This window comes from Henckelia pumila, chromosome 2 (assembly GCF_033568475.1).
Source record: "Henckelia pumila isolate YLH828 chromosome 2, ASM3356847v2, whole genome shotgun sequence".
Lineage (NCBI taxonomy): Eukaryota > Viridiplantae > Streptophyta > Magnoliopsida > Lamiales > Gesneriaceae > Henckelia > Henckelia pumila.
Window position 1 is genome coordinate 156,041,170 of NC_133121.1, and position 12,447 is coordinate 156,053,616.

Here is a 12,447-nt window from a genome sequence, read left to right on the forward strand (position 1 = left end):
TTTTAGTGATACGATGATTATCTGTTTATAGCCTTGGACTAGAGAGCCAGTATCACTAGGTTGCTTATGCTGAGATACAGACGTACTTTTCGAGATATCCAAGTTGAATATTCATGTTCTATGTTTGCATGATTTATATGGCATTATTTTTATGTGCATTGATTATGTTACGAATATTTTGCTGCATGCATTATCACGTTGAGCCTTTACTATTATTATAACTAGTAGAGGGGTCACTCATCCCCATTATATTTTGTGGATGGATACCATAGTTTTGGATACGGATATGTCCACAGTTTATGGTATGAGAGTACCTCCTGATGCGATGACCCAGTGTGCTAGATACCATGACGCCTTTGACTTAGCAGTATTCTATCGATGATAGGTTTCAGGTACCTTTACTTGCATTTAGTATTCATAGCATGTGCATACTCGCACCTTCGTATTGAGCGTTGTTAGCTCACATCCTTGATTTTTGTTCTGGACACCCCATTCCATGCGGAAGGACTTAGGTTGGACGGACCAGGTGGTAGCTGCAGTGACCCGTCCCGAAATCACTAGATAATCAAAGCTTAAGCATGCAAAATAACTTATTTGTAATAATCAGATAATCTAGCGGAAACTTTAAATTTTACAACTAAAAACCACAGAAAGGATACAACTGGTCCAAATCAAATACTACAATTGTTATACAACCCAATCGAAACATAGTACTAAATTCCACAATAGAAAATCTGGTAAAGTACAATCCACCCTACTGAAGTTCAATGACCGCTACCACCCGGTCCGTCCAACCTAACTCCTGCTCTGTAGAATGAGGTGTCTAGAAAAAAAACCATAGAAGTGAGCAAATAATGCTCATTACAAAAGTATGAGTATACACATGTTATGAATGCTAAATGCAAGTAATGGTACCGAAAACCTATGTGGAATACTGCTCAGTCAAAGGCGCCATGATATGTAGTACATGGGGACATCATATCAGGAGGTACTCTCATACCATAAATCCGTGGACATATCCGGATCCAAAACTATGGTATTCATCCAAAATATAATGGGGCTGAGCGACCCCTCTACTAGTTATATCAATGATAAAGGCTCAACGTGATAATGCATGCTGCATAATATCCGTGACATAATAAATGCACATAAAATAATGCCACATAAAAACATACTGTAGTAGCCCAGTTCCATTTTTACAAGATTAATTTGACTAAACGTGTTTCGAACAAGTAAAACATGATTAAGAGATTCAAATTATGTCAAACGGACCAAGAAATCGGATCCAAAATGTTCAAAAGTGATAAATGGGCTTATTTGGGCTCGGGTGATTCGGAAGGTCCGAACCCAAACCTAGTAAGGATCAGAGGGTCCGAAGGGTTCGCAAGAGGCGAAAGAGTTCGGAAGCTACGACACGTTCGGAACTTTCGAAGTACGATCGGAGCTTCCGATCATAGTTAGGCAGTGTGCATTATCGACGTGTCAACTTGCTCGGACACGCAGGAGTTCGAAGCTTCCTATCGTTACATTTCTGCAACTTGGCTGGCATGCGAGTTTGGAGCTTCCGAAAAAGAGTTCGGAGCTTTCGAACTCTTTCTATAAATATGGCATCTGAGGCTTACTTTTAGCTTGCCAATTCACAACTTTTCCCTCTCGTTTCTTGGTTAGTTTAGGGGCTTTCCAGCCATCTTTGGCAAGGGGCGGGGCCTTGGCGAGGTGTTTAGAAGTCGTAGTAAAGTTGTTCCCAAGTTCTGGGCCATTCGACATCAAAGGGCTGACGATGGACAAAGGTATAACCCTGGATCCTATAAATAGTTTGGAAATATCTATTAGCTTAGTTAAGGCTTTTAGATATTGTTTAGTGATATAGTAATCTTGTGATTATAGGCTTTTTTAGTAGAGCTGGTTTAGCTTGTCTGCTAGTATTAAGGTATGAAAGTAATGTTCGAGATACCCTGACTGAGTATGCATGTATTATGTGTTGAATTATTTATATGACATGATTTTACTGCATATATTATGTCACGTTATTATGCTTCATGCATGATCATCTTGAGCGTGTATCCTTGTAATATCCTGTAGTAGGATTTTTCACCCTATCCTGTTAGTAGATGGTTGGACACGTAGATTTGTGATCAGGTCACCTATATCCATTGTCGGGTATGTGAGCCACCTCTTGGTGCGACAGCCCAGATGCTACGTACCTAGGGCCCGAGTATGTTCTTGACCAGAGATTGTTGACCTCGAGTCTTGGTAACTCGTACACTTGCATTCATGCATATAATATTTGTATACTTATACTCTCGTGCTGAGCATAGTTCGCTCACGCCCTTTATTTCTGTGATATTTGGACACCCTATTCGACGGGATAGGCCTCAGGTTGGATAGCGCAGGAGATGCTGGGAGATCCTAGATGCCGAGGTTGTTAGCGTGAGGAGTTTTCCATCGCAGTGTTTGTGTATAATTTTCAGGGGTGTTGGTTTTGGGAATATTTTATTTGATATGGTTGTATTAAAGATTTCAGATCTCTTTATTTTGGGCTGCATAAATTTAATTTAGTTTCTGCTGTTAATTATCTGATTATGTTTGATTAGGAATTATTGCATGCTTAAGTTTTTAATTAGTAGTTGATCACGGTGCGGGTCACTACACATACAATCATAGAATATGCATGTAGTGACCCAACCCGGATCCACTACCTAATCAGAGTTTGAGCATAATTAAGCATGCAATCAAAATAAATACATAAATTCGCTGCGGAAGAATTAAATAAATGCTGGTCGGCAGAATACAACCGATTAAAATTCGATTATACAACTCAATCGAATAATTAATCCTAAAGGCAAATAAAACCTACAGCTAATCCTGTTGTCTTCTCTGGTCGCTGGCCTCTCCAAGATACTGGGCGCACTACCTGCACCTACATCAGCCCCGTCTAATGGGGTGTCCAGACATACAAAAAAACTGGACATGAGCTACTATGCTCAGTACATAAGCAATGATATATATAATATATGCAGCACATAAGTGTATTTAAAACCAAGGTAAAACAATATACTCAGGGGTGGCAGAAATATATAGGGATGTGCCGGATAGCTAGTCCGTGGTGCCGCCCCTATATTCCCCTATCAACTATAGCGTCTACTCCGCCATCGTGGTTGCTCCTAGTGATAGCAAAACCAGGGGTTGAGTCTCCCCAGAACCTGACTCGAATCCAAAACAGGACACAAGGATCACATAGAAACTGAAAACACTTGACTCGAGTCCATGATGAGTTACAAGCTCCCTATGAAAACTATCAATGACTCACATCTCACGAGATACAGTCCAGTATAAGAAACATGCATGTGCTAAAGCAGTAAAATATATAAAACACGTAGCACATACTCATGCAACACATATAATCATGCTGACCATCTCAGTCAGTACTTACGTACTTTTCAAAAGGTAGTCCTAGCAGTCCCACTCTAGGAAGAAAAAGCTATACTTTCGTCCGTCGTCAGCCCACTGATGACGACTGTCCCGCAACTAGGGGCACACCCTTGCTGCAGCTCCACAGCTACGAACACCGCTCCGCTACTATGTCAGACACTGTTTGACTCTACTAAAAAATATATATTCTACTCCAACTCTAAAATAAGACTACCCAAATCCCTAAAATAGAGCCACGCGGGCGAAGGAAAGAATTCGGTGCGATTCTGAAATGAGCTCCTCGGCCTTCTTTTATAGACGAGGGTTCGGACCATCCAAACCTGCCTTCAGACCGTCCGATCTCTACATTCATGACATGTGTCACCTGATAGCACTTCGGACCGTCCGATCAGGACTTTGGTTTTTCCGAACTCGAATATTACGTCACTCATGACATCACCCTCCCGAACACCTGTCTGGCTACTGTTTGGACCGTCCGATCCTTGACTTCGGATCGTCCGAACTCTACTTCCAACCAATCAGATTATTTTCCTAATCATATCTTATCTGATGGAGAACGGACCGTCCGATCCCTCTTTGGATCGTCCGAACTTCACCCTTCCGAACATCTTCAGGCCCTCCGAACTTGGACACTTCGGACCTTCCGATCCCAGGTTTGAAGCCTCCGATCCTGCCTAAGACTCGGAACATTCCCGACCATTTTCAAGTGTTCTGGATCAATTTCCGGATTCCGTTAATTCATCTAGAATTTCCTTAATCATGTTTTACTTAATCCATACATGATAATTTGATTAATTATCCATTAATTATTAATTTCAGATACGGGTCACTACAATGCATACTCAATCAGAGTATCTCGGATAGTACGTCTGTACCTCAGCATAAGCAACCTACTAACTCTCTAGTCCAAACCTATAAACAAATAATCACGTGTCACTAAAAGTCTTAACTAAACTAACAACTACTCACTGAAGCTAATCATAGTCTAGCGATATACCTGCGTCCGTCGTCAGCTCTTTGATGGCGATGACCCCAAAACTTGGGCACAACTCCGCTACGATCCCGATATCATCTTTCTATCAACTGGCCTCCGAAAGAATGGCCAAAAAACCCTAAAATCTAGTAGGAAACGAGAGAGAAGCTATAGGAATTGGCAATTGAAATTGAACTTGGTCCTCTATTTATAGACCACGTTCTAAACTACTGAACTCGCGATCGAAACTTCCGATCTCTCTTCGAAGCTTCCGATCGTGCTTTCGATCGATCTCCACCAACCATGTGTCCCTGATTTGACAACTCGGCTGTCGACAGCAGTTCGGAACTACCGATCCTAGTTCAGAGCTTTCGAACTTCTTCTTGTCCAATCACTCAATCAAAGCCCATGCCATGTCCGACTGTTACACGATTGGACCGATCTCATGTTCGGAGCTTTCGAACTGCCCGTCGCTTCCGAACACCAACCTTGGATTCTGAACAAGTTCAGTACTTCCGAACTCATCTTCAAAACTTTCGAACGACTTGGACCTTCCGATCAGCAATGCTAGATTTTGAACCTGTTCGGAGCTTTCGATCCTACCTTCGGAACTTCCGAATTGCTTCAGTACTCTAAATCTTAGAAACCATTTTTTATCGTTCTAAATCCGATTTTGAACTCTTTAAGCTCAAGTTAGTATCCATTAATCATGTTTAAGCAATAGATTAGCCCAATTAGGAGTCGAGCTACTACAGTAGCAGTCGTTGAGCTACAGGAGATTGGATTGTATAGTAACAGGTTTATTATTATAGATTTAGTATCTCTTCAATCGGATTGTATTAACAGTTATCAGTATTGTCTTATGGGCCGGTTTTATTCTTGCCGGTAGTTTCTGTTGTATTGATATAGTTTTCGCTGGATTTTCTGATTATTGCAATTAAGTTATTTTTAATGCTCAAGCTTTGACTATTTAGTGATTTCGATACAAGTCACTACACGCTAGAAGTAATACTTTTGACATAAAAACTAATAGTGTCAACATGAAAACTAATACTTTTGTCCAAAAAACTTAATAATTTTAACCAGAGAAAAAATATTTTTTATGTCAAATAAGCATATGTTAGAAATAATATTTTTGATATAAAAACTAAAAATTTTTACCAAAAAAATAATATTTTTAATTTCAAATAAGCATATGTTAGAAGTAATATTTTTTATATAATTAAAAAATTAATGCTTTTAACAGAAAAACTAACACTTTTGTCCAAAAAAGTAATACTTTTGACCAAAGAAAAATACTTTTTATGTAAAATAAGCATACATTAGAAATAATACTTTTGACATAAAAGCTAGTATTTTTGACCAAAAAAATAATATTTTTAATGTCAAATAAGAATACGTTAGAAGTAATAATTTTTTTAACATGAAAACTAATATTTTTGTCCAAATGAGTAATACTTTTGACATAAAAACTAATACTTTTATCAGAAAAACTAATATTTATGTCCAAAAAAGTATACTTTTGACCAAAGAAAAAAATACTTTTTATATCAAATAATCATAAGTTAGAAGTAATACTTTCGACAAAAAATTTCAAATACTTTTGCATAAAAACTAATAATTTTGACCAAATAAATAAATTTTTTTATATTATTTAAATACACATGGATAAAATTACTAGATTATACTGATTTGTGCTCATTAACTCTAAACAAGGAGTTGGAACAGTAAAATTACTAGCAATCTACTTGCAATAAAAACTATCGTGACAAGTTTACTCAATTACAAATGGCTCCGAAAAAAAACTTTAAACAATGGCCAATGTAGTAATCTCAACCAAGTAGTGAAACTTAAGTCTACCTCAAGCAAGGTAAACAGATGAAAAAATTCAATACCAAACTGAGCACCCACCGGCATCGGCCAAGCCCAAAAATCAAAATCAGTTTCTCGAAACACTTCTCGCATCCAATTGTAGTTTTAGAAACATAAAAACAAGGACAAAAAGAAAGAAAATACAATGAGGCAAGAAATTTATACGAACTCTTCGATTCCTCAACCGACTTCACGCATCCAACTTGTAGGAAGCCTCATTTCTTTGTCCCACTCATATATTGAAAATAGTAATTACTGTAGGAATCTTAAAAATTCCTTAACATTGAAGGAAATGTAGAGATTGAGAAAACTTTGAATAATTTTATTGATATCACAATAAGTATATTTATGCAAGAATGTGCTAGACTATTAATTTAGATGGATACAAATAAAATCCTAAGATAAACAACTATACACAAGGAAAAGATCATATCAATAAGGATACAAGATAAAATAAAATCCAATCAAATCGACACATATCTAACAGGCCCCTCAAGATGGAGGTTCCGAGGAAACAAAATCTTGAACAATAACTGGCAAAGACGCTGTCCTGACAGAGGTTTGGTAAGGGCATCGGCAAGCTGGTCAGCTGAAAAAAGCATGTGAAACACGCAACTTGCCACCTTGAACAAGCTCACGAACAAAATGATAGTCCAAGGCAATGTGTTTCATGCGAGAATGAAACATAGGATTAGCTCAGAGATATGTAGCACCAATATTGTCACTGTAAAGAACATGTGCAGAAGGCAGAGAGACACCAAGCTCGGAAAGAAGAGAACAAACCCAATAGATTTCAGTTGCACCCGAAGGTATTGCCCTGTATTCGGCCTTAGTAGATGATCGAGCTATAGATTTCTGTTTCTTGGAACTGCAGGAGATAGTATTAACACCAAGAAAGATGACATAGGCCGTAGTGGAGCAGCGATCATATGGATTACCACCCCAATCCGCATAAGTGAATCCATGAAGAGATGTGGATGGATCCGAGCGAATATGAAGTCCCTTGTTAACGGTCCCATGCAAGTAGCGAAGCAGGTGCTTGAGAGAATTCCAATGAATTTCGGAGGGGGAGTGCATGAACTGGGACAGGAGATTGACAGTAAAGGAAATGTCGGGGAGAGTCATGAGGACATATTGAGGGCTGCTGACCACTTAATTCGGTGATCTAGCAAGTGCACTAGGTCAAGTAATAGTAAAGTGGACAGAGAGGCCAAATATCGATCCCACAGGGACTGTAGTCAATTCTCAAGAATTAATTATTTTACTTAATCTAGACAAAAATAATAAAGAAGGATGCAACGAATTAAATAAAAATTTAATTACTAAAAATAATAAGAATTAAAATAACTGAAAGATAAATATAATTAAATTAAGACAACCAAGACACACGTAGGTACCGAATAAATCATGTAACATGTAGCCGATTCAGGACTCAGATTTAATCTTAGATTACTGGAATTCTCATAACTTGTTCAAAGATCTATTTCTAGAACAATCAAATCTACTCAAATATTGACGGATTAATTTTTCGTAATTCTAATCAAATTTGAATTGCATTAAATATTTGTGAAAATTCAGTTTTTATCTAAATCCGCACACTGAAACCGAATTTTATTTTAGTCGATTTTACCATATGTTGATTATTAAAGTGATCAAAATTAATCCCTCCTTTGTCGACTTGGAACCGATTAACATGCAAGCAAACAATTGATCAGACTATCCACAAGACAAATATGAATCTAACAATCAATAAAATAAAATCAAGTCTGAAAAATCCAAAAAAAAACATCCAAAGTTTTCTACATGAATTTATTCGGCCCAATCACGTTGAAGAAAGCTGTAAAGTGCTATAACAACTGCGTTCAACATATCATCTTCCACATGACCTTCCCCAAACCTGTTGGGATTATAGCCTTCCTAGAGTCACCTTGAAGGATCGATGTCTGAATAAGGATATAAGTTAAATGCTCCAGGAATGAATATGGAAGTACTGAATGCCGGGAAAACACCTAATAAACCATAGAAAGCATATAATAATATGTATTGTCAAAAATTGTTATACAATACTACAACATTTCATCTTCTCCCTTTCACCTGCCAAAACTTTCTCTAAGTACTTGTATGTTGGATATAAGGATCATTGAAAGTATCTCCACATTTCATGAAGAACACAACAGAAAAATAAATCAAAATGGTATCAAAATAAGATGGTTAAGAATCTTACCGCTGGTTGAAGATTGAGATATGAAGAATATGTAAACTGTTTAAGTGCGCATCTTGTAGTCGATGATCATATAGAAAGGATGAAAGGTCCACGAGATGCTCCTCCAGGCTCTAATGTATAGTAAAACATTTAAACATTAAAAAAATTTAAATTTTAGTAAGAATTATGACAATATATATATATATATATATATATAGAGGGAGAAGAAATTTACATTCAAATACTTTTCTAATCTATCAACTAATTCATGAGAGAATTGGTCAGGTAGATTAGTCGTATATTGTAGAATTTCTCCAGCCAAAGCTCGGTGCTTGACTTGTTCTTTTTACCCTTGACTGGTTCCCCAAGAGGTGTTTTCAGGTACTCAACATCAAATGCTTGGACAAACTGGCAATAGAACACATCAATGTTTAAAACAAAATACAGGGTTTAGAAGGAAAAAAGTGAGATTGGATAATCGTAAAATCACCTCTGACGTATCTCGAATTCGATGAAGGGAAGAATCAACACGAGCATATATAATGTTCCTCTGCAAAAAAAATTCAAGTTCTTAGAAATACTCGGACTTCAGTCAAACTTTTCTAACAAAAAAATTAGAAAGCTAAAAGAAAAGGAGAGCAGCAAGCAAGAGATATAAAAAGTTCGTAAGAGTGCAGATGCACCGAGGGGAGCAAAGAAATTTCAGTAAATGGTAGTAGTTCTTGCAGGTGAAAATTTTCAAGTCAAGGAGAGCATAAAGCTAGGAATACGTACACGCAATTCCAGCTAACCAATAATCATTGAGTTCTTTTTCCAGAAATACACAAATAAAGAAACCTGCAAATGAGTAATCTTCTGAGAGATTAACATGTTCTATTCAAGGATCAATGTATTAAACAAGCTGTAGCTGATTAACTAAATTATCTCTAAAACCATTGGAGTGAAAATAATAGTTTAACGATTACCTCAGAGGTATCTTATCACTTTGATGATTTAATTAAAATTCATCCTAAATTTCAAATCTTTAGAATTCTACAGACTAAAATGTCGTTAGTATTGGCTGGTACACAACCAGAATATGATTCAAGAAACTATTTTTAATGGAAAATCCTAAGTTCATCTTCTTCTTTGTTCTCTGAGAACTTTTCTTTTCGTTCTTTATATTCATTTATTGATCACAAAACCTAACTTTTCCCAATCAAATCTCAACCAATACTACGATAACCCTAGCAGAAGAAACCCCATTCCCAGACAACAAAAACAAAATCAAACCCTGATTCAAAAGAACAAACAGGAAACTTGTATCGATTCAAAATGGCAACACCATAAAAAAATCTTAAGATTAAAAACAGTATCTTTCAGGAAGAAACCCATCTATCCTTATATGCAAACCCATCTATCCTTATATAATTAATTTCTTATATTTCAAGTTTACGAAAAAAGAATTAAAATTAAAGAAAAATGATCTTACGGCGGCGATCGGAGGTTCCATGCATGTAATGTTAGAGCTGATTGGTGAAATTTCGTATAGCTTCCGCAACACACATATCTTCAACTCCATGTGAAACGTGGCAGTCCTCTTTAATTTAAATTGGATCAATACCTAGTATTGCACACGAGTAATGAAATTTGAAAAATTATAATAAATTAAATATTATATATGTGCTTAAAAAAGAAATGAAACTATGGACAAAATATATACTTTGATAATTAAAATTGTAAGCTTGATCAGGGGTGTCGACGAAATGAAACTATGAACAAAAAATAGGTTCTTCAAGAAACGATTTCAATACAAAGCAAGAATCAAACTCAAACCCAGTAAATTCCATGAAATCCAGACACATTCCTAGCACATTAATCGTATACATTTGTTTACACCAAAATAAGAACCCTAAAAAATCACTCCTATACGTAACACATGAATCCATGAAAAGTCCAACACCTAAACTCTATAGTAAAAAAATAAAATATAATGAATAACATCCAAACATAATATTCATAGAAAAAAATTATTCCAACATGTCTATACCTTAAATATAAATCTAGTATAATGTTAACATTTTATACGTACTGTTAAGTAAATCATTTGTCAATTCCTATTTAAAAATAATAATAATTAAACATTTTTGTAAAAAAAACTTTTATAAATATTTATCTAAATTGATTCTGGTTACAAGAATTATAATTAAAACACGTATTTTACCATTAGTTACTTTAAGTTTTGCCAAAAACAAAACCAAAAAGAAAAAGGAAGAAGAAAAAACAAAGTACTTTAAATAAATTAGCTTTCAAGTTTGATTGGGAGCTGCAAAATAAATGAAACAATAGTTACCAGCAAACATTCCTCATAACTATAAGCAAGAAGATCAAATAAAATGACAACATCATGCACATACACGTCAAGAAGGCTGTTGTATATGAGAAGATTTTTCAATTCGAGAGCAATTTTGATGGCCACATGATTAGGAATCTGTAATCAGGACCACAAAAAGAGAGTTACAACCATCAGCAAAACTAAACTTAGGAAAAAAAAGAATCAAAACCCAGAAATGAAACACACGAAGAAGAAATTTTGACGAAGATACCACACCCTGAGCAAAAATCGAGAGAGCAGAAATACAGATCAGAATTCTGACCCAACCACCTTTAACCTGAGATAACATAGATAAATAAATCCAACTAAAAGCTCAGAAATTCCAGAAATACTCATCCGATTAAACACCCAAACCTTGACAAAATCTATTTGGACGAACGCATTAATCCTAGCACATTGATCGCATAAATTTGTTTACACCAAAATAAGAACCCTAAAAAATTGCTCTTATACATAACACATTCGAATCCATGAAAACTCCAACACCTAAACCATATATTTTTAAAGATCTTACCTTCGAGTTTCTTGAATGTCGCAGATCTAGCAAATGAATGGTCGTAAGTGCAGTTGAGAAGAAACCAAAAGCAGGGAAGAGGCTCTCGAAGGAGGGCGCCACCGCTGTCGTCGCCGCTGCCGCCGAAGCTTCCGAAGAGAAGAAGAAAAGGCGGAAGAAACGTGGTGAAGAAATTTGGGGTTAGGTCAATTCCAACTAAAAAAACGCTGTGTTGGGATGCCTTTAGCCCTTAGCTTGTATCGATGGTGAGAATAAAAGATTATTATTTATTTATATAAAATTATTTTAATTAAAGACATCATTTTTTTTACAACAATTTTTAAAAAATGTTGTCTTTAATTCCAAAAAACACTCCGATTAACAACATTATATGAAAACTGTTGTAGGTTGTATAAAAAATGTTGTCGTAGCTAAAAAAAAGGTAAAAGACAACAGTTTTAAAATATTGTTGTCTTCGATACTAAAAAATGCTCAACAACATTTTTTAATAAAAATGTTGTCAAAAGGTGGAAGACAACAGTTTTTCCTTAAAAATGTTGTCTATTGACTGTTGTAGATTGAAGATTTTCTTGTAGTGATAATTGCTGTAGTGACCCGTCTCGGATAACCTACATAACGAGACTAAAAGCATGAAATTAACCTAAGATAAACATAATCAAATAAAACAGTGGAAATTAAGTTAATAAAACCAAATAGAAAGTCTAGAGTTACCCAAAATACGATACAACCATATCGAAAGAATACGAAACACAACAACTGAAAGATACCCCCCGAAACCAACTCCTCAGAATGCTGCGGACTCTACCTCAACGACCACTCCCGTTGGGAACATCCAACCTAAGGTCTGTCCCGTGGAATAAGGTGTCCAAAAATATAAACGAGGACGTGAGTGATAGCAACGGTGAGTACGAAAATATAAGTATACACATGCAATAAGTGCATGAACGCAAATGTACAGGATACCAGAAACCTATCACGGTCAATTTTTCTCAGTCAAGAAGGAGCCATAATATTTAGCACTCTGGGCCATCGCATTAGGAGGTGGCTCGCATACCAGAAAAATATGTACATATAGGTGA

The 12,447-nt window shown here is 36.1% G+C and overlaps 1 long non-coding RNA gene across 1 annotated transcript; it reads right to left on the reverse strand.

The window, feature by feature from the left end:
- Positions 1–8,146: 8,146 nt before the first annotated feature.
- LOC140879331 (uncharacterized) lies at positions 8,147–10,017 on the reverse strand. Its single transcript, XR_012149394.1, has 6 exons — positions 9,952–10,017; positions 9,255–9,317; positions 8,971–9,030; positions 8,716–8,888; positions 8,502–8,611; positions 8,147–8,286 (listed from the first exon to the last, which is right to left on the reverse strand). It is a non-coding gene; the product is annotated as an uncharacterized lncRNA (long non-coding RNA).
- Between the last annotated feature and the right edge of the window lie 2,430 nt (positions 10,018–12,447).